This window comes from Lygodium microphyllum, chromosome 8 (assembly GCF_053477565.2).
Source record: "Lygodium microphyllum isolate KBCC chromosome 8, Lygodium_microphyllum_v1.1.10, whole genome shotgun sequence".
In the NCBI taxonomy this organism is placed as follows: domain Eukaryota; kingdom Viridiplantae; phylum Streptophyta; class Polypodiopsida; order Schizaeales; family Lygodiaceae; genus Lygodium; species Lygodium microphyllum.
In genome coordinates, this window is record NC_141142.1 from 136,986,430 (window position 1) to 137,009,762 (window position 23,333).

Below are 23,333 nucleotides of genomic sequence, written 5' to 3' on the forward strand. Positions count from 1 at the left end.
GCTCCCACTTTTTCTTTAATTCATATGATAAGGCCTCTTTATATGTAAGAGGCTCACCTTCATCTGTAAACCAAATTCAGTCCAAAGAATGATCAAATCTTCGTATAGGTCTTTTGACACGTATAGACCTTCTTATCCAATGATCTCTGTTATCAAGTAATGGATCCACATCCAAGGGAATGCCAATGACCTCATTGTTTGGCTATTGAACTGCATGTTCAGGTTGCTGTAATACAATTTCAGGTTGCTGTAATTCATTTTCAGCATGCTGATTTTGGTGCTTAAGTTGATGTTCAGCATTCCCTTGCTACCCATTTTCATCTGTCTTAATAATGATACGCTGATTGTCATAATCAATATCAAAAGGAACTGAATTTTCAGTGGTGGCTGATGGCTGCTCAAGTAACTGATCATACTGAAATTTAACTTTCTTTTTGTTGGTCATTAGATGCGACATTTTTCAGTAGCTTTGATTCATTAAATACCACATCCCAGATTCATTAAATACCACATCCCGGTTGCGTAGCACCTTTTTCATGCTTGGAACCCAAACTCTATAGCCCATTTCACTTTCATCTCCATAACCCATGAAGATATCTCTATGAGATTTCATGTCAAGTTTGGTTGTGCTATCAACAGATACATGTATATAGCATTCGCAGCCAAAGACCCTTAGGTGGTCATATGAAGTACGTTTGCCAGACCAAACCTCTTCAGGGATGTTACTTTCAAGTGCGTGATGTGGAGATCGGTTGCAAATATGCACCGCGGTTTTAAGTGCCTCTCCCCAAAATGATTGCGAGAGATTAGCGGTGGACAACATGCACCGAATCTCTCACATAATGTGCGATTCATTCACTTAGCCACACCATTAGATGATGGATTGTAAGGAGCTGTAAGCTCCCGTTTAATCCCATTGATATCACAAAACTTATTGAATTCTTTAGATACACACTCTCCCCCTTTATTTGTTCTTATGCATTTTAATTTTAAGCTCTTTTTAGCGCTAACCAACAATGCATAAAACTTTTTAACAACATTCAATGCTTCATTTTTTTGCTTAAGCAAGTAAACCCTAGCTTTCTAAAATGGTCATCAATAAAAGACACAGAATAACAGAAACCACTATGAGTTTTTATTGGCATGGTGCATACATTAGAATGGACTAAATCCAAGATACATGCCTTCCTAGAGGCTCCATGAGAGTATGGACTCTTTACATGTTTACCAAGAACACAATCATCACAAAATTCAAGCTTTGAGTTTTTCATATCAACTCTTCTTCCAAGTGAAGAAAGTGCTTGCAAATCCTTTTGGCTCATGTGTTCAAGACGCTTGTGCCATAACTCTATGTGTGACTGTACTTCAGCAGCTGTAACAAACCTTCCAGGAAGTGCCTTACAATAGAGATAATACAGAGTCCTCTTTTTACCACCTCTAGTGACTAGCATAGACCCTTTCTGTATTTTCCACATTCCACCACTAAAAGTAGTGAAGTAACCTTTGCTATCTAGCTGGCCAACAGAAAGCAAGCTCTTCTTGATGCCAGGTACATACCTAACATAATGAATAATCGAATCTTGACCATTTTCTAGAGCCAAGTGTATGGTGCCTATTCCTTCAATGTCACATGCATGACTTGCCAAGCTAGACTTTCCCAAGATTACCTTCTGCATAAGTAGAAAAACACTCCAGAGATGGAGTTATATGAAATGAAGCACCGTTGTCAACAATCCACAATTGTGACAAACCATCATGAGCTGACAACAAAGTATCTATCACATGTGTTTTAGCGATATGAGTATCTTTATCCTCTTCTATTTCCTCAATAAACACACTAGATACCACATTTACTTTTTCTGTCTCTTTAGGGGTAGAGTTGCCATCCTTGGCATTCTTTTTGCCTTTTGCATTAGCTTGCTTCTTGCGTTCTTGCTTCTTTTTAAAGTACTTGCAATCGGGCTTTTTATACGCTTTGTGACCACATTGATAACAAGTTACATCTTGCTGTTTTTCCTTGTTCTTGCTGGGATTTTTGTTTTTATTTGCAACATTAGAACTTTTTTTAGTTCTTCCTCTTACATTGTAGGCTGATCCACTGTTTTCCCCACTTGCCTTGCGTCTAATCTCTTCATTTAGAATAGAACCATGCACACCATCAAATGTCAAGTTGGGGTTATTGCTCAATGACACAACCAATACTTCCCATGAATTAGGCAAGGTCATAAGCAAGAAGATAGCCCTCAATTTAGGATTAAAAGCTGGCAAACCTGCATCCTGTAACTGACTCAAAATACCAGTGAAAGCATTCAAATGCTCTACGGCAGGCTTAGACTTATCAAGCTTCAAGTTGACCAGCTTCCGTATGAGATGTACCTGATTGACAGGAGTTGTATTCTCATAAGTAGCCTTGAGTTTCTCCCAAACTACATAGACAGTATCAAGCCCCTTTATATCAATCAAGATATCATTTGTGATGGCCATTTTTATATAAGTAATGGCATTTTTATTCATTTTAGCCCATTCCTTATCTGACAAAGCAATATGCTTATGTTCTGCTAAAGCATCATCACAATCATTTAGAAAAAGTATACCTTGCATACAATCTTTCCAAAGATCAAAACCATTGCCATCGAATTTACGAATCTCAAAGAGATTCTTTGTGTCAGATGTAGATGTACTGCCAGCCATCTTCAGCAATACACAACTACAATAAGGGGCTGAATGCTTTCAGCCAATAGCAAGGTTGCTGAATTGTAACAGCAAAGTACACACTCTTGTACTTCCAAGGTGTCCAAGAAGCAGATGTTTAGCTGCAATTTCAGTCTCAAGTACTGATTGCAACATATTCATGAATCAAATGTGATACATTTGCATTAAAGACATCTCCCACTTTAGTAATACATCACCATAATACCCAAATGATGTATTTACCACTGTTTCACTGCATAGTGAGTATTCAGCAATACATATACCAAGAGAAATTGCCATTTTTCAACATTTGAAGCATCCAAAGCTCAAAAAACTCCCACTTAGCAGTGAATTTGCTGCAAATTTCACTGTCCAGTCTCAAATCGACTCAAAATACATCACCAATGTGAAAAGCCCCAAAATTTTTGTTGTGAATCTGCTCTAATTGCATCAATACATCTTCCCGAGCATCAAGTACAGGTAAATGTTGCAGAAATTTCATGAATTCTGCAAAAGCCCCGATTTTTTGGGTCCAAGAGTGCACAAATTTTCTAGAAATTGGCTCAGCCAAGCGAAAATTTCACTTGAATCGGAAAATCCCCAAAATTTCCAAGACTCATGCACTCATTGTTTGCAATTTATAGTTCAAAAATCACCGAATCATGTGTCTGACACCAAATCTGGGAAAAGCCCCAAATTTTGAGAAATAGATTTACACAGATTTGTACGTTGTGCTTGTATGTGTGAACACCCGGTAGAGGGGAAAATAAAATGAAGTGAAAATTTCTCAATTTTTAAAGAAAATGGGCTGTTGACCTGTCCGTTTGACGGCCGTGCAGCCACGTCGCGTGCAGATCGTGGGACTTTCAGTTTGTCGCGTCGCCTTGCCGGACCTCGTCGATTGTTCGTTTCGACTGTTGTTGTCGCCCGGCACGCTATAAACCGTCGCCACATGCAGATTCGTCTGCCTACCACGCCGTGAGCTGATCGCGTACTGTCCGCTTGTTTGACCTTACGCTTGTTCACAGCGACTGTCGCCCGTTCGTCGACTGAGTTTGTCCCCTCTGGACCTGTTGCGAAGCTGGTCAGCCCGTCAGTCTGTCCACACGCACTTTCAACAGTACCGTTGCCTCTGCAGCTTGGCTTGATGACTATTTCTGATCACAACTAGTTCCTGTGCACCGATTGTGACTGTTTGTGAATTAATGGCTCTGATACCAGTCTGTAGAGTAGAAGCGGAAGCAGAGAGAGAGGGCATGCACAATAGTGGAGGTGGTCAATAGTACTGAACTGAACAATGCTGAACAGTGAGATAGTGTGAGAGTGAGTCGATGGATAGGTGTGTACCAGTGTGGTGCACACAAAGAATAAAAGAATGTATTTATACTTAGGGTACGGTACACTTACAAGTGGAAGAACAGTAAGAAAAAGCTTACTATTCAACTTTGGGGAAGATAATATCAGGGCTGAAGGCTGAACCGACCCGTTGAGCAGTCCATAAGCCCAGGGCAGGGAGAAGGCAGGTGACAGCAAGGTGATACTTTCATGGTGAAAATCATCAAGTGTTTGTATGCTTTTTGCCAACCAACAGCCTTTTAGGTAAAATTGTGATGTTATTTGTCTTTTCCAGCCGTTTAAAAAAAAAAACTATGTCAAACATAGTTACCTAGAACGGGGAATGGGAATAGGAATGGGACCTCCTGGAATGGGGGGAACGGCACATGACTTAAGTGCCCCTAATATGCCCTGCATGACCCAAATTGCCCCAAACAATGTCCCTCTAAAGGCCCCAATACCACTCAATGCTTGAAATTGACCCAAATGTCCCAAAATTGACTCAATTACCCCCATAGCTCGAAATTGCCTTGAATTGCCCCAATTATCCCAATTTCCCTTGAAATTAGACAATATAAATGGATGAATACCTTGGAATTGAGGATAGGCTGAAATTTGATTGTGATTTGCAAGAGTTGATAATGCATCAAATTTGAACTTTGCATGGACTCCTAATTAGCTTGTGGGTTGTCTTGACACTTTGAATCTTCAACCCGAGAGAGAGAGAGAGAGAGAGAGAGAGAGAGAGAGAGAGAGAGTATATTAACGTCTCTAAAAGGCCAATGTGGCCTATGAGACCAAAGCAATACATACAATGATGGTGTGTTTCTCATCTGGAACGAGAAAAGATGAAAAACATGCCTATAAGACTGAAAAAATGAAATAGTGTCCTATAAAAGGGAAACATGTCAATGATCTAAAAGTGAAAGTAGAAAAAGGAAAACTCTCCATCAATGAGATGTTTGTCTTCTAAGGAGGTGTATCTCTGCATGGCTGAGGCGTCTCGGCATTTGTCTCCTGTGGCGCTCAATGATGGCTTTAATTTGTCTGTGGTGTGGATGTCTAGGCCTTCGTCCGGGTGGACGTGGGCGTCTAGACCGGCTAAGTGCCACTGCTCTATCCAAAGGGACACCTACAGAAGATGAGGTCCAATGATGATGTACTCCTATAGGCTGTGTGGCAGTAGTAGTGGTATCTGCCATACTCTGTTGTGTATCAGTGAAAAAGTCAGTGACTGTTCTCTGTCTATGTGAGCCGAGCTGTGGGGGCCTTCTACTCCGTAGAATTGTTGCTTTGCGCCTCTGGAGCTCCAAGAGGAAGAATCCCAAGCATCTCTAATCCTCAAACTGCATGATCCGTCTCAGGGGTCCAAAACCCTCTCGAAACAGACAGTGGTATCTACCTTGTATATCATAATATACAGTGCATCGGCAGATGTAGTGTTCCTCTGTCTCTGGCTCTGTGTCGCATAGTGGGCATATGCGTTCCTCTGTCTGTATACCCTCCCATCTATCTGTCTCAATCCTTAGGTGGTGGGATGAGGTGCAGATCTGGCCAATAACTGTGCGTAGTCCATGAGGCTGCTGTGTGTCCATGTAATTGGGTCGGGTGATGAAACCATCCTCAGATACTTGAAGGAAGTGGGTCTGGTAGTGTGCCATCCTCGTGCCATGGAGAGAGAGAGACTAGTGTGTGCACATTAGGCAATGGAGATGGGTGAACATGTGGTAGAAGGAGTGTGACCCAAGCAAAAAGAAAAAATCGGAAAAAACATCAATTTTTGGTCAACAGGCCTGGAACGGCCGTTCCAAATTGGGAACGGCAGTGAACGTTCCCTGGCCGTTTCACCTCCTTGGAGGGTTTGGAACGCATACGGCCGTTCCTACAGGCCGCTAGAACAGCCGTTCCCTATTTCTATGATGTCAAGTATAAAACAAGATTTTATACTCTTGTTTTCATACATTTTTCAGATGTTTTCATGGAAAATTAGATGCGTCTGATAAAAACTATGAATGGGGATATGGAAGTGGTTCTCAACAGTAATTTTTCAGCATATCCTAGTGCTTGCTACCTATACAAAAGCAATGGTCACTTTGCTAGAGATTGTTCATCGAAGGCTGGAGACACTCCGGCTGCGCAGGTGGCTGAAGCTTTTAAAATCGAGGTAGATGGTGACAGCTAAGCCAGCAAGACCACTAGGCACGAGATGGAGGATCCCTCAAAGGAGGTCCATCAGAAAGAGCCCGCCCACGATAGGCACAAAGGGAAGGACCCAACTGAGAAACCATCACCTCAACAGACCAAAGTTCCCTTGCAGGCCAATAAGAATTAGAGTGAGCATGCAAGCAAAGTTGATAAGGAGAATGTCGACCCCAAGGCTAATGGTGGGAAGGCTAGCACCAAAAAGACTAGCAAGAGGAGGTTGATCAAACAACTGGCAAGGAACCCCTTGGTGGATTGGGATTACTTTACTCCCTTCAAAAATTATGAGTTGGTTGAACCATCTCCAATGTAGTGAGCAATCCGCACCATCAGCAAAATTGAAATTTTGCTCATGGAATGTCAGAGGTTGTGTGTCGGATGTTAAGAAGCAGCTTATATATAAGCTAATCAGAAGATACAATCCCCACATTATCGCTTTGCAAGAAATTAAGTTGGATATGGAAACTTGCTTTGCATTTGTGGTTCTTGGTTTTGAGACCTTGTATGATGTAGTACATAGGAGCAAAGGGGGCACAATGCTTCTAGTAAACAAAGAACTTAGCCCCACCTTGGCCTTCAGAATAGGCGATGGGACTGTAGTAGCAGCCTTGATTAGGGTTTGGCACGAGGAGTTCCTTATCTGCTCAACAGTGCCTCAATTGCTTTGTGGTGAGGGCCAAGCAGTGCTTTACTCTCCTGAATTTCTCATATAAGGTATTTGCTAAAACCTTGGCTGTGAGAATTAAGAAACTTTTCTCCAAAGTGATTTATCCCAAACAGTTTGGATTTATACATGGACTGATGATGCAGTATTAAATTTGATCTTATCAATGGATTATGCTATGAGCCACTAGTTAGATTTTGTGCTGATCAACATGGAGTGGGACAAAGCATATGACCGAGTCAGCTGGGAGTTTATATTAGTTGTGATGGTAGCCATGAAATTTGGGCCGGTCTATATCGGAATGGTGGCTACCCTTTTTAGTGGTGCTGTGCCTCCATTAATATCAATGGGGTGCTTTCATCCCCCTTCATAGATCCATTAGGCATGGATGTCCCTTGGCACCCCTCCTATTTGCCATGATAATAGACCCATTGCTCAAGAAGATCAACAAATGTATCTAGCATGGCTCCATAAAGGCTCTCCCTCTTCCCGACGGCTCCTAGTCAGTGGTTCAAATTTTTGCAAGTGATAATGCATTGATCGTGGTCGCTGAAGAGCCATCTATCAACAAACTACTACAGGTTTATTGTGACTTCTCTAATCTCTTGACCTCCAAAGTGAATCGAACTCTTTCTCATCTTGGAAAGAGCCCTCCAAGTGGATCATAGACATTGGGTTTAAGGTTTCATGCTAGGGGAGATAGTTAGATACCTAGGCACCCCGATAGGCATAGGGCTATAATGGTTTAGTTTTCCCTTCTCTTTTTCAGGGAAACTCACTATCACCAAAGCTATAATGCATCCAAAACTATTTACATAGCGGCATTACTACCCTTTAGCCACTCCTCTTGGTTGAAGGTGGAAAAGATTCTCAAAGACTTCATATGGTCCTACAGGGACAACAAGCTCCCGTTGGATGGAGCACTTTGATGGAGGACAGAGCCCTTGGAGGGGCTGGGCTGGAATCAATGGCTGGGAGAGTCCAAGTGCGTTGATGATGTCACACAGAAGGCTTTATGGTAGCCAACCTTGGATGATTATTATTTTCCTTTGGATCAATTTTGCTAAAGTACACGGAATTGTTTGGATTAACATTGATCGTTGGCACAACATCCTAGCTTGCTCGTATGCACAGATGAAGATACCTCAATTGGATGCAGCACAAGCTATGTTTTATATTTGCCATTTTTAATGTTATGGTTTCTATCCTTTCAATGCTTCATTTGAGTTGTTTTTAATATTATCGTTTTAATTCTTTAAATGTTATCATTTTACTATTTTGCTTTTCTTTTAATGTTATCATTTTAATGTTGTGCTTCTATTCATTGAGTTGATGGGGCTTCATCGCATGAGCCAATCCATAGGTGCATGATTTGTTTCAACTTCTAGAAGATCATGGGGAACTGCGGTCATTTCTCTCTACCATCTATTATGATAATGGCCTTGATTGGTTGCTTTGCTAAGAATGACCAGAACAAATTCTCTCTTTTTCTCTCTCTAAAAAAAAAACATGTCAATAGAACAAAAATAGGCATAACAATTTTAATAAATAGATTGTCACTTAGCCTCAGGATTGTGGTGACATCTCTTTTTTTTCTGTAAAAGTAATTGTATAAATTACAAAAAAGGTACAAGATTACATGATTATAAGATACAGGATGGCTCTAGGCCAATATGCATAAAATTTGAGACATCATAGTCAAAGTAACAAAGGAAGCAAAGTGATTGGAGAGGGGTAGAAGAAATTGCATCATGCCAAGCAAGCAAATCCTGTCTAGAGAGAATATCTGTTAACTCAATCAAGTCGAGCTGTCAATGAAGAAGTCCTTTTAAGCAGACTATATGACTCTACACTCTTGGTGAAGCATTAAAGATGAATGCATTCGTCATGGTCCATATATGCCAACGACCCCAGAAGCGTAAGAAAGGAAAGAGCACTTTCCTATCAGCCTGCAGGGGGTCCACAAACTTGGGATGTCTAAAGGCCGAGTCCTTTGGAAGCATGGATAGCCCAATCACTTGGAACCAAATGGCCGATAGTAGTGACCAAACCTTCTGTGCCACTAGGCAAGTAAGGAACCGAAGGTGAAGGCTCTAAAATCTCTCTCTTTCGTATCTATACTAGAGTGCACTTGCCAACAAATTTCAGTTATTAGTATACGAATAGACCTAGGATTGCCACTAATAGCTCTCTTTCCCTCTCAAATTGGAACTTGTATTTTAAGTTCAAACTTCTAAGCACCTAGGCTCTAAGCTTGCCCTCCTCCTCCCTTGATGATGTGGGATTTCACAGTCCATGTGTGCTGTCAACAACCATGGACAGTTATCACATGTTATTTTCTTGAAGATCATAGCTTGTAGTAGGGTAATACGAAGATTCAAAGTTCTTGGTGGCATGTTCTCAATGCAGATGTTTAGTCCTCTACATTTGCTTCGATACTTCTCATTCACTTGGTATGTTCATGGAAAATGGTGCTTTGCAAGGTACAATGGCACCCGGTCGAGGATAGATTGTCTACTAATTCTTTCTAGATGGCACTCGGCCGAGGATAGATTGTCTACTAATTCTTTCCAGATGGAAACTCTCGTAGTTTCTCGTCTGCTCTCATGGGAGGACAAATCAAAGGACAAACCTAATTTTAATCACATGGTTCTTTGGTCTCAGCGGGCTGATGCCACTCTCCTACCTTGATGCACGGTCATGTCTTTTCGCACAGTTAGGTGGGTTTCCTGGGTCCCTTGTGACTACTGTGCCCTTTGGGGCAAGGTCTCTAGACTTTTACAAGACTGCCAACTTTTTCTTGTCCTAGATTTTCCCTCTTCTTGGTAGGATTGGAAACTTGCCGGCCGCTTGAGTCTCCAATCTTCCTCAATTAATTAGATATACCACCTCATGAATCAAAGATCATTCATGGTTGACCATTAAAGGTAATGCACTTTGGGGATTGCACAAAACTAAAGTTTGGTGGAAGCTCACAATCATGGAAGGATGGCACAATAGGATATTGTTCAAATGCAAGGTATTCATTTGGCACATGTTGGTGGGGTGGTCTTCCTCTTGCTATTATGCTAGCTTGGGCATACAAAATTGTGGCCAAGCTTGAAGGAAAATTTTCAGTGACAGCTTGATCTTATTCAGCATATTGATACTTTGTCTGTAGAGGATTCAGTATCTTGGCGTTGGGCGGTCTCTTTAGTGAACTTGCCCTGATTTTGCACGCCTTGGTGTTCCTTTCATGTGTTGTTTGTAAAAGAAAGTTGAGTTTATGCACGATGGGGGAATGGCTCTATCCAATGTGACTCCATGGTGTGGCCTATAAGGTGTCTGGCGGGGTGGCTCTATCTCTGCTAGGCTGGTAGTGTCAGTGGGGTCAGCTCTGTAGAAGAAGTCTGTCACTGCTCTCTGTGTGTGTCCTTTTGGATGAGCTGGCCTCTTGTCTTGTAGTAGTGTAGTTCGGCACCTCTCGAGCTCCAGGAGGAAAAGACCTAGGCATCTCTGGTCCTCGTACTCCATGACGCAACGAAGAGGTCCAAATCCATCACGGAAGAGGCAATGGTACCGTCCTCGTATGTCATAGTATACAGTGCATCTGCATATGTAGTGCTCCTCCGTTTCAGGCTCTTGACCACAAAGCTGGCAAGTCCTATCCTCTACTAGGGTATTTGCCCATTTGCATGTGTCCATCTGAAGCCTTTGTGAGGAGGTGCGAATCTGTCCGATAGCAACCGGTACGCTATGGGAGAGATGGGTGTCCATATATGCTGGCCGAATAGTGAAACCATCTTCAGAGAGACATAATAAATGACTCCTGTAGAACTCCATCCTCGATCCTAGAGGGAGTGGTGGATGGATCCATGTCCTTGCTGTCTCAATCCTCAAGATATCAGCTTTGATCACCTGGTTTAGCTCTGATCGGCTGAGAGAAAGTGTAGGGGAGTCAAGGCTATAATCCAAAGGTGGTCAATATCCAAACCATGTAGGCTCATTCAAATAACCATATGTGAAAACCAACAGTTCTTCTCGCCTCTTGCGGCTAGTTGTTTAGATGAGGTTAGTGCCAATCTAGAGTATCTGTGGCATGGAAGTTCCCATAGTCTGTGCCAAAAGGTCACTGCCCTGAAGAGTGCCTCGGTAACTATAGGTGTTTCCCCTAGCTTTGCTCTGACAATGGGATGTGGGGTGGAGGGCTTACTCCTAATCATGCGTGCTATCATCATGATCAATGGCCTTTCCATGCTATCCCAACCATCATAATAATCCCTCTCTACTCCAATTTGATTAGTGAGTGGGCTAAGATGCCTATGGTACAAGCTGCAACCCCATACCTCTGCTCCATATAGTAATGTAGGTGTGACTAGGGTGTCAAACAACCAGAGTTTGGTGTGGGGCTCCTGGAACTGTATGTGAGCACATTGCCTCTCGAGTGTCCCTAGTGCTGCATATCCACGTGCCAGACGTGCCTCTGATGCTTCTCTCAACGAAAAACGTGGGCCAAAGAAGGTGACTCCCAAATAGACATATTCCCTCACATGCTCCAGTATGTCTCTCCCAAATGTGAACTGGTACATAGATCTAGTCACCCATGTTGCTGAAGTATTGAAAACCATGGTTTTGGTCTTTCCAAGGTTCACTATGAGGTCTTTGTCTCTACAGAAGATGTGCAAAGCGTCTAGATGGCACTGCAATCCCTCCGGTGAGTCTGAAATGAGAACAATATCATCTGCATACAGTAATATCGGTATCAGCACCCCTGCCAGGCTGGCTCCAGCTCCTCCTCCTCGGTCTATGTAATCAGACACTTCATCTATGTATAGACCAAATAATGTGGGTGAAAGTGGGCATCCTTGTTTCACTCCTATGGTATTGTCAATCCTCTTTGATAGCCCCCCAGGTGCTCGTACATGACGTGTCACTACCTCATATAATGCATAGACACCCCATCGTATACCCTCTGGTGCTCCAATGTCTTGGAATCTCTGCATGATGCGTGTACGAGGCATTGTATCAAAAGCTTTGCGAAAGTCTACAAAGCAATAATAGATCCTCTTGTCTCGGGCTTGACCCTCCTCAATAATGGCTCTAAGTGTGAGAATGTGGTCCAGCGTGGTATATCCTCGTTTGAAACCTGCCTGTCCTTGTGCTCTCTTGCCTTGCATTTCAGCCCATTCACTGAGTTCATGCTCCAATATAGATCCGTATATCTTGGCCAAAGCATGACCGATCATGATAGTCCTGTAGTTGCTAGAAATCAGGGGATCACCACTTCTAAATAGCGGGATTATAGTATTGTTTGACCAACTCATAGGGAAACCTTCACATACTGCTCTATTGAACATATGTGCTAATATGGGTGCTAATATGTCACAAGCATGTGAGAAATGTTCTGCTACTAGTCCATCCTCATCCTGTGCTCTCCCACTTTGTAATCTATAAATTGCATCTCTAACCATTTTCCATGTGAAGAAAGACCACTGTGTTGGCCTACAAGCTTGTGGGGGCTGCATAGGTGGCTATCTTGGTAGGTCATACAGTTGTCTCCCATAGTGAAGCCAAGCATCTGGTGATGTAATCTGTATGGGGGGTTGTCTTTCATGAAACATCTTCCATGCACTCTTGCTATCTTGCCCCAAAAATAGCTGATATATCTCTGCTTCTGCTTTCACTAAGTAGTCTCGTTTCTTCTTTCGCACAAGGCGTTTGAAGAACGCCTTTGCTTGGCGATGTGTCTGAGTGCCTAGCTCCACTTCTCTCTGTAAGCGAGCTCGGGTGACTCTACACTCATCATCATACCAGCTTTTGGGGAGCAGTAGATTGTGTGGGTCTACCTTGGGGCGAGGTGTGTGGGAATGCATGCCTGGCTGATCCATGTGTGGCCTCTGCTAAATCCCTTCTACATTCTTCCAACGATCTACTCAAATCCAAATCATGTAAATCGGTCTGCAGAGAACCACTGTAGATGTGTGAGGTGTCTTCTGTAAAGTAGTATTTGGGATGTCTAGGGAGGCATGGTGTTTCATGTTTCATATGTACACAAGAGAACACGAATGTCAAAATAGCATGATTTGCTGCTATGCCAATTGGTCTCTTAGATATCTTAAAGTTTTGGATGTTTGGTATCAATGTTGGTGAGCCCATCAAGTAGTCCACAGTACTTGCCTCTCCTTTGTGATTCCAGCATGTCAAATTGTCAGATCCTGGCCATTGTGGCAGACCATTAAAGATGGCTAGTCTGCGTGCACTTCCCAAAGTCAATAGGTGTGTCCCATAGGTACTCACTTCTTTATCCTGTGCTTTCCTGCATAGGCCTATTTCATCTATGTCGATCTCTTTGAACATGGCATTATCATGCATATAAAAGTCACTTTGTCTATCTCCAGTGCGTGCATTGAAATCACCTACTAATAATATGTCCCCAGTGCTAGTACATCTCATGATATCCTCATAAAGTACATCAAAGGGAGATCCATCACGTGTGGCATAGGTAGAATTTGCAAGAGGAAAGTAGCATATTGGGATGAATATAGCCGGTGGTCTTTCTGCATGTATCCTAATCCATAAATATCGTACATCATCATCTCTTTTCATTGCTGTACATGTACTATCCCTTTGAGGTCTTCCCGATATAGTATGGCCACACCTACAAAATCCCTAGTGCTTCCTGGTTTTCTAGCTGCTGGATGAAATGCACTTTCTTGGTGTAGAGAGAGAGAGAGAGAGAGAGAGAGAGAGAGAGAGAGAGAGAGAGAGAGAGAGAGAGAGAGAGAGAGAGAGAGAGAGAGAGAGAGAGAGAGAGAGAGAGAGAGAGAGAGAGAGAGAGAGAGAGAGAGAGAGAGAGAGAGAGAGAGAGAGAGCTCTCTGGTGCCCGTCGCCGTCTCCTGCAGGTCCGTCGACGTCGCCTGCAAGCCCGTCGCCTGCATCTGAAGGCCCGTTACCGTCGCCTGCATTTGGAGTCCCGTCGCCATCGCCTGTATGTGGAGGCCCGTGGCCGTTGTCTGGAGGCCCGTCGTCTGCCGTTGCCTAGACCTAGGCATGCCGTCACCTGCATCTGTGCCTTGCTGCAAAAAACCCTAATTCGATTGTTTTCGCCAACGAAAAGAAGCGACGATAGAGAGACAGAGCGAGAGCAAAAGAGGCAGGCGTGGACACTATTCCTACGCTGGCCCCTAGTGCCTGCCCGCGCGACCTGCACTCTGCTGACCTGGCCTGCCCCGTTTTTCATGTCCTGCATACTGCCTATCGTCAATTGTGCTGCGCCGCAGCGTGGATGCCCTGACCAGTGTATGGCAGATTTGCGAGGTTTAATCGGGTGGTGATACAACATGGCTGGTCTGGATATGGCCTTTATCGACCAAACGGGGGTAGCCCTTGGCCCGGATTCTGATATAGAGGAACCAGAGGATATGGTTCCTTGCACAGAGGAGATGCCTCCTGGTCCTGACGTCCAGCCTGCGGGCAAACGCACCAAGCATACTTCGGAAGAGACAATGGATCATCAGGAACGTTCTTATGCTCAGATTGCCTCTGATTCTGTGGATTTTTAGGATGTTGACTGGGAGCATTTGTTGGAGCTTGCAACACGCTGCTTGGCGATTATGTCCAACATAATCATAAAGCTTTTTCTGACTCGGGAGCTGAAGATGTTCTGGAAGCCACGGTGGACCCGAAAAATGTCTTGCGCTCATTTTCGGTGTTTTATGACTGTGCTGCTATACTCTTCTTCACTGGCAGGATCCCAGTGCTTTTCCATATTCGCCAGTGGCTGCACCATCTACTACAAGGGGAGTGTGTTGAGGAGATTTTTGTTGGGCCTCGAGGCTTCTATGAGGTGCTGTTGAAATCTGAGAAGCATCGTGTTGATCTCCTATCTAAACTGCCATTGTTTTTTGATCGCCATTTGGTCCATGTTGTGCCATGGCGCCCAATGGCAGATTTCCAGCGCCTGCTTCAACGTGAATGCCCGGTGTGGGTTGAAGTGGAAAATTGTCCGGCTGTCTATTGGCCACTGTTAAAGGATGCCATGGCCGTTGTGGGCACTGTTCTGGTCCCCCCGAGCCTAAGGGCCATGAATCGTAACCGTTTGTGTATGTTATGGGACACTGCTAGGAAAAGGCCTGCTTGGTTACGTCTTAATTGCTCTGGCATGCATCCTTTGCACTTTCATTTGAAATGGGGCAACTTTGTAGGCCATTGCTTTTCCTGTGGAAAATTTGGGCATTTTATGGCCGAATGCCCAGAGAAGCAACTGACTTCAGATGCTGAGCATGTTGTGCTGCCCATGGAAGATATGGTGCTTGATGCTCCGTTGCAGGATGCAACCCAGCCACCTAAAGTTTTGGATAAAGGTAAACAACACGTTTTGGGTTTGGATTCCCGTGGCAATGATTGGATAGATGTGCGTGCCAAAAAAGGTAAAAGGTTTGATGCTGGCCTGGCGGATACTGGGCCTAATGCTTCACAAGATTCCATGCGTACTTATATGCGCAGGAAAGAAATGGTGTCTTCAGAGCACAATGCTCATACTACGGTTTCCTTTGCTCCCCATAATCAGTCTACTAGGAAAGTATATACGGACGGTCCAAAGGGCCCACTTGCTAAGTTGGCTTTTGATACTAGAGGTAATGTGATTACTCCATGGGATCGTCGTTATCCCCATTCCATCCCCAAGACAGTGGATGGTCCATCTACCTCTAAAGCCGGCCGTTAGAACTCCTTTGCCGTGTTAGCTGATTTTTTGGATGAGGGAGTCCTTGACATTCTAGCAGAAAAGGTTAAATCGAGGCAAGCTGTGCCTCGTTCCTGATTTTCTTTTTGAATACACATGAAGATAGCCACGTGGAATGTGCGAGGCATTTGTTCTCGCCATAAGCAACATGCCATGTGGACTGTATTGCATGAGAATCAGTGGGATGTCTTGTGTGCTGTTGAGCACAAGAGTCACGGTGAAGCAGAAAAAGTTGTGGATTGCCATGGGTTTCGCTTGTTTTATGCAAGGACACATGCCATGCATTATTCTATTGTGCTTATGATTGTACATGAGAAATACTAGCCTGTTCTTATTAAAAATGATGTACATGGCCGTTTCATGGTGATTGAAGTTTTAGTTGAAGGAGAGATCTTATGGTTGCTGGGTCTCTATGCTCCGAATGACCCTCTATCCCGCTGGGATCTTCGGAATACTTTGCAGACCTCCTTGTCACTTGGCAGACGGGGTTTTTTGATGGGGCATTTTAATATGTGTGTTGATTCTTCACAGTCCACATCAGAGCATTCGGTGATGGACGCTCCGGAAAGTCGTGTGTGGAATGCGTTTGCTCTTGCTGTACTTAAGCAAAATCTTTGGTCTTGGCTACACCCTTCTTCTATAGGGTTTACTTTCCATTCTGCGCAGTATGCAACTACATGGTCACGGTTGGACCGCATGTATATCATGCAGGATGATGATTTTCTTCTTGAGATTGTGGAAATGAAAGTGTTGCAGCAATATGCCTTGTCAGATCATTTCCCTCTACAGCTTGAGATACTTGCTCAACCCATTGCACCTTTTAAGCAATTTCTGGATAGACTCCCTTTGTGTTTCAACTTGTCTTATTTGAAGCATTCAATCTTTCAGGACTATATGCAGCAATTGACTGATAGATTTTTATTGGACTTCGCCTCTGAGGGCAATGCTTCTTTTGAACGATTGCTCTCTAATGTGCAGCGGGTTGCTCTGCAGTATGGGATTCATCATGCCTCTCTTTGTTGGCACCGTCGACAAGCAGCGGAGGACTTATTGGCTTTGGTTCGTTCTCTGCTGGTGGACACTCCAGATGATGTATTTTTGCTGATCTTATTAAAGAGTTTGGCTGATCTTATTAAAGAGTTTCAGTTGAAATCTTATCAGCAGGCCAAATTCCAAAATTTGACTGAGAATTTGCAAGATAGTGGTTGTCGGACTCATAAGTTCTTTCGAGCTCTACATGCATCTCCTGCTCGAGAAAATATGACTAGACTCCAGGATCCAGAAGGTCGAATGGTCATTGATCCTCAGACTATTGTGAATATGTGCAGGAATTATTTTCTAGACCTTCTTGGTTCTTCTTCTTCACCTTCTGACCAAGTTACTCATGCATGCTCAGTTTTCTATGATCTGGTCCGCAATCAGGTTCCACTTGATATGCAAACTACTTTGGAGACAGATATCTTCTTGGTTCTTCTTCTTCACCTTCTGACTAAGTTACTCATGCACGCTCAGTTTTCTATGATCTGGTCCGCAATCAGGTTCCACTTGATATGCAAACTACTTTGGAGACAGATATTTGTGAGGCGGAGGTTATGGATGTTTTGTTACACCTGCCCAAGGATAAAAGTCCCGGTTGGGACGGTCTCACCAACGAATTCTTTGAGATTTTTGCTACCCAATTGGTGAAACCATTGACGACTATGTTTCAGCAGGTTTGGGAAACGGGGTTCATGCCTTCCTCATGGAAAGAAGGTCTTATTAAACTGCTTCCAAAAGTTCCTTCGCCGTCAATGTTGAAACATTGGAGACCAATTTCTTTGATGGGGTCGATGTATAAAATCTTCTCCAAAGTGATGGCGAATCGGCTCCACAAACATCTTCCGGCCATTGTGCATCCTCTTCAATATGGTTTCATTTAGGGCCGAAACATTCTGCATAATATCTTGAATGTGCAAATGGCCATTGACCATGCAAGGCACTCTAATCAGCAAGTGGTATTGATTCAATTGGATTTGGAAAATGCTTTTGATTATTTAGATTGGTCTTTCATTGTAGAACTTATATCTACTATGGGCTTTGGTACTTGGATGTCCCGCTTGATCTACACCATTAGTGCCGCGGCTTCTTCGCGAGTTATGCTGAATGGTGGTGTTACCGAGCCATTTGTCCTTGCACGCTCTGTGAGATAGGGTCGCCCTTTGAGTCCTCTCTTCTCTGCCCTTGTGACTCATCCGGTTCTTTCGATGTTATCTTCTATGGCAGCTTCTACTCAGTTGGCTGGATTGTCTCTTCCTTTTGGACAGCACTTCATTGCTCAATCTTTGGTTGATGACAGCTTTATGATTTTGCGTGTGGACAAGGACAATATTTCCAAAGCATTAGATGTTTGGACGCTCTTTGGTCATGCTTCTGGTCTTCAAATCAATGCTTTCAAATCAGCCATTCTCAGTTGTACGGAGTCCGATTTACAGTCATTGGGCTGGCAGGGACAAGTGGTTCCCCGTGGTTCCATTGTTAGGCATCTTGGGTATCCTTTGGGTGTTGATGTTCGGCCAAAGCAAATACTGGAGTGGATTTCACAGAAATTGGCAGCTAAGTTTCTGTATTGGAAGTCGCAGGCTTGGCCCTTCTGTGAGAGCAGAGGATCGAGATACAGCCAGATTCAGTAGACAGTGTGAGAGTGAGAGAGACAGAGTTGAAGCACGACACCCAAGAGAATAGACTGAATGAGTGTAATCTGAAAGTACAAAGTACAACCCTTAAACCTTAGGGTTGTAGGGGGGTGTTCACACTCGACACACACTAAGTGCCTAAATGTGTGTAACATAAGTACATAAGTACATACGATAATAAGACCATAAGTCTGGGGGAAAAAACCTCTCCTACCGAGAGTAAAAAGTGCCCCAGTGTCCTACTGATCACCGACACTCCCATATGAGCGTAGGCGTAAGTAAGGCGTGAGTAAAATACCCAACAAACTCCCCTGGAGTGAAGAGTGATCAAGAGTACAAGGATCATCCGCCACCAAAGGATATCAAATTTAAAGCATCGTGAAATGCTTCAAATTTGTCACGAGGAAGAGCTTTGGTGAAGATGTCTGCCACATTACTGGTGGTAGGACAATAGACAAGGCTGATATCACCTGCATGTAGCCTCTCTCTGACAAAGTGATAGTGAATCTCAATGTGTTTCGTGCGAGCATGAAACACTGGGTTCCGTGCCACTGCAATGGCACTCTGACTGTCAGTGAACAAAGGAGTAGGCTCAGTAATAGATACATCCAAATCAGCTAGCAAGCGTCTAAGCCATACGCATTCAACTGTGGTGGTGAAAGCTGCCTTGTATTCAGCTTCACATGACGATGTGGCAACAGTGGATTGTTTCTTGCTAAGCCAAGAAATGCAAGAAGTGCCAAGAAAGAAACAATTGCCACTAGTAGAGTGACGTGTATCATAATCACCAGCCCAATCAGAATCACTGTAAGCATGTAAATGCAGTGGTCCCCCCTTGGCATAAAGTAACCCAAGAGAACGAGTACCCTGCAAGTAGCGGAAAACACGCTTGACAGCTTGCCAATGTGACATACGTGGCTGATGCATATACCTGCTCAAGGCTGAAACTGCAAACTGTATGTCCGGCCTAGTATTGCATAGATAGATAAGGCATCCAACTGCAGGAGCATATGTATGTATATCAAACAAATCACTGTCATCATGTAATGACAGTTTCAGTCCAGGTTCCATGGGAGTACAAACTGGCTTGCAATCCTGTAAGCCAAACTTCTCAAGAAGCTGCCCAATATACCTTGACTGTGATAGCCCAATACCTCAAGCAGTATGTATGAATTGGATGCCCAAGTAGTAATGCAAAACTCCCAAGTCAGACATGTCAAAAGTTTGCTGCAAATTTTGTTTGAATGCTGAAATCTGATCAGCATGTGTTCCAGTGAGCAAAAGGTCATCAACATAAAGACATAAAATCAGCATAGATCCCCCTTCTTTACATACGTAAAGGGTAGACTCAGATGAACTGTTTAGAAACCCCTGACCAAGCAAGGAAGCATCTATCTTTTCATACCAAGCTCTAGGAGCTTGTTTTAAACCATATAGTGCCTTTTTGAGCTTGCATACCAAATGTTCTGAGCCTTCAACTGCAAAACCAATGGGCTGCTGTACATAAACTTCCTCCTGAAGTTCCCCATGCAAAAATGCAGTCTTGATATCTAGCTGATGAACTGTCCAACCATAATGTGCAGCCAAAGCAATCATAGACCTAATGGTCGTCATACGGGAAGTAGGAGCAAATGTCTCCTCATAATCAATGCCCTTTTTCTGTGCGTAGCCTTTAGCTACCAGCCGTGCCTTGTATTTATCAATGGATCCATCTGCTTTTCTTTTCAATTTGTAGACCCATTTTGTTCCAATGGCTTTCTTCCCAAATGGCAAGGACACCAAATCCCAAGTGTGATTTTTAGTAATAGAATCTAATTCAGCTTGCATGGCTGCCTTCCAATGCACACTGTGTTGTGCATCCTCATAACATTCAGGCTCTTCATTATCAAAAGTACTTGCTGCCATAATAAACTCCATAGTATGTGCTGAATCATGCAAACGAGTTTGCCTTCTAGTACGACCAGCCATGGGTGCATCCAAAGGACTATCTTGCATAGTCTGCAAATACCATCTAGGTAGCTGTCTAGCATCCTGGCTGTGTGCAAGCTCTTGTTGAATTTCTGTTTCAGCATTATGCTGAGTATTTCGATCAACCAATGGCTGAATTTCTGCACTTTCCATAGGAGCAGCTGGCTGAACATTAGGTTCATTTTGTGAACCTCCAGCTGAATCACCAAAAGTAATGGGCAGCAGCCCTTCAAAAACATCACGGGCAGCCTGATATGTGTCCAAACCAGCCAAGGATAATTCTGATTTTTCATCAAAAACAACATCCCTGCTGACAAAAACCTTCTTAGTAACGGGATCATAGAGTCTGTAGCCTTTGCTCTCATTGCTATATCCCATAAAAATGCACTTAACAGCCTTGTTGTCCAATTTTCTTCTAAGTACCTGTGGAATATGGGCATAGGCAAGACACCCAAAGGTGCGAAAGTGACCAACAGAAGGTTTACGGCTGTTCCACGCCTCAAATGGTGTGATGGTCTTCAAGGCTTTGGTAGGGCATCTGTTCAAAATGTGGCAAGCACACATGACTGCTTCCATCCAAAAACTATGAGGCAAGCTCTTTGCCTTCAGCATACATCTGGCCATCTCCATGAGTGACCGATTTTTCCTCTCAGCTACCCCATTCTGTTGTGGAGTATAAGCTGTAGTATACTGATGTACTATGCCCTTCTGCTGCAAAAAAGAATTCAGCATAGAGGACATGTATTCCCCCCCTCGGTCCGAACGGAGAGTCTTAATGTGGCATCCAGATTGGTTTTCAACAAGTGCACTGAAAGCCAAAAATGCATCATACACTTCTGACTTCTTTTTCAAACAATAGACCCAGCAAAAACGTGTGAAGTCATCAATGAATGTCATAAAATAATAACAACCACCCAATGACATGGTCTGCATAGGCCCACATACATCTGAATGCACCAACTCCAATCTGGTTGTTGCCCTGAAGGCAACATCACGAGGAAATGAGAAACGATGCATTTTCCCCAAAATGCATCCCTCGCATAAGTGCTCAGGAGGTCTCTCCAAGAGAGGTAAGCCATCCAGCATCTGAGTACGCTGTAAAAGCATCAAGCTGCCAAAGTTTACATGCCCTAAACGAGCATGCCATAACTCCGCCTGTATCATAGTAGGAGTAAGAGTGGATGTCAAGTATGCTGATTGATCTACTGAAAGAGCATCCAACCATAGAAACAGGGAACGCCCGTTCCGGGCCTTAGGAACGGATTAACGCGTTCCGGCATGTGTCTACCAGCGAAACGCCAATGGAACGTTCCTGCCCGTTCCCAGCCCCGTTCCTGCCCGTTCCGCACCGTTCCGGGCCGTTCCAGCAACCGTTCCCTGGAACTGCAGCAAGCGTGGACAGACGAACTGGAGGCGACTGCTGTGCGATACGTAACAGGCAATAGCTGCATGCGATGGGGCGACTACACGGCGGACACGGCGACCAGTACGTAAGGGCGAAAGGCGGGCGTCACAGCGCACGACTAACGGGTCCGTTGACCGGTAGATTTTTTCAAAATTTCAATCTTTTTTTTGAAATCTCCTTCACCCATTGACGGGGATTCGCATGCGTGAGCACAAGATCTCTTATCTGTTCAAAATCGGCTCAAAAATTTGGGGCTTTTTTCGAATCTGGGGATCTTAACATAGAATTGGACAATTTGACTGAGAAATTGCAAAGTTTGTGCACATCTACCCGGGAATTTTGGGGCTTTTCACATTTTAGTGAAATTCTTTCAATTTCACTGAAATTAGTGCACGCAGGACTTGGAAAATTTGGGGATTTGTCCAGATTTGGTGTGAGCAAGATGTAACGGTGATATCATGCCACTCTTCTCACTTCCACCATGCAATCTTCCAACTAACTTAATCTATGAGCTCTCTCTCTCTCTCTCTCTCTCTCTCTCTCTCTATCTATCTATATGCCGTTCCCTCTGTTCCCGTCCCTAACTTTAGGCGTTCCCCCCATTCCGGGGAGTCCCGTTCCCGTTCCCGTTCCCCGTTCCTGGTAACTATGCATCCAACTCATATAAACCATGACACAAAGATCCTGTCAAGACCAATGTCATGCATTCTTTTTCTCGAACCATGCAACGGTCATCATCAAAAGTGACCTGCATACCACAACGTGCCAAAGAAGAAATAGAAAGCAAATTCTTCTTTATTCCAGGCACAAACAAAGCATCCTGCAGTCGGAGAATAGAGCCATCAATGGCTGTGAGCTGAATCTCCCCAATACCACGAAGAGGGTATGATGCATTATTGGCACACTGTACCGATTTCCCAACGGGAGGTGCACTAACTGAAGCAAACAAATCTCTGCGAGATGTGATATGTCTAGAAGCACCACAGTCAAAGAACCAAGTGTCAGCATCCTCTGTAGAGCTAAGTGCTCTATCGGCCCAAGAGATATCATAACTGCAAGTGTAAAAACAATAGTCCCGGTCCACAACAAAGGACGCGGACTCACTAGCAGTGGAAGGAGTAGTAGAAACAGACATTCCTGACTCCTTTTTCTTCTCTTTGGCAATGCGCTTTCTACACTCAGTGATATAGTGGCCGGGCTTCTTATAATAATGACATTTTCCTTTCTTTGCTTGCGTCCCCCCTTGTGACTGATTCTGCGATGTGCCCGAAGTGCCAGAACTCTATGGAGCATTTCTCACCTTGCTGTTCTTGCCTTTCTGTCTTGCCACAAAAGCCTGCTTAGAGACTATAGCATCCACACCACTATTTTTCCGTGTTTGCTCCTCCTCTAGAAGCAAGCTAACCAGCTGAATAAAAGAGAGTGGGTGCTCAGCAATCCTCATTGTGAGGTTCAATGCAGTATGAAAAGACAAGTACGAAGGAGGTAGGGAATTCAAGGTGGTGGATATCAACTGTGCATCCGAAAAATACTCATCTACATTCATGAGCTGCTCCTCAAGTCCTGAATCTTGTTTAAGTGATCCTGCATAGAATCACCTTCATGCATCTTCAGAGTTTCCAACTCTTTCTTCAAGAAAGAGATCCGTGTCTCATTTTTTCCTGCAAACATATG

General features: G+C 43.8%; 1 protein-coding gene and 1 pseudogene across 12 annotated transcripts in view; one reads left to right on the top strand and one right to left on the bottom strand.

Moving 5' to 3' along the window:
- The window catches only part of LOC148032910 (pentatricopeptide repeat-containing protein At5g56310-like), a 115,492-nt gene that overhangs the window by 18,234 nt on the left and 73,925 nt on the right, over positions 1 to 23,333 (top strand). The window contains exon 1 of one of the 12 annotated variants that reach the window (XR_015691686.1): positions 3,603 to 4,225. The exons of the other annotated variants lie outside the window; for them this stretch is intronic. The gene's annotated coding sequence lies outside the window, so the exon portion shown is untranslated. Of the gene's footprint in view, positions 1 to 3,602; positions 4,226 to 23,333 lie in introns of those variants that run through there. 12 annotated transcript variants of the gene reach the window in all.
- On the bottom strand, positions 10,085 to 11,511 carry LOC148032911 (uncharacterized; annotated as a pseudogene).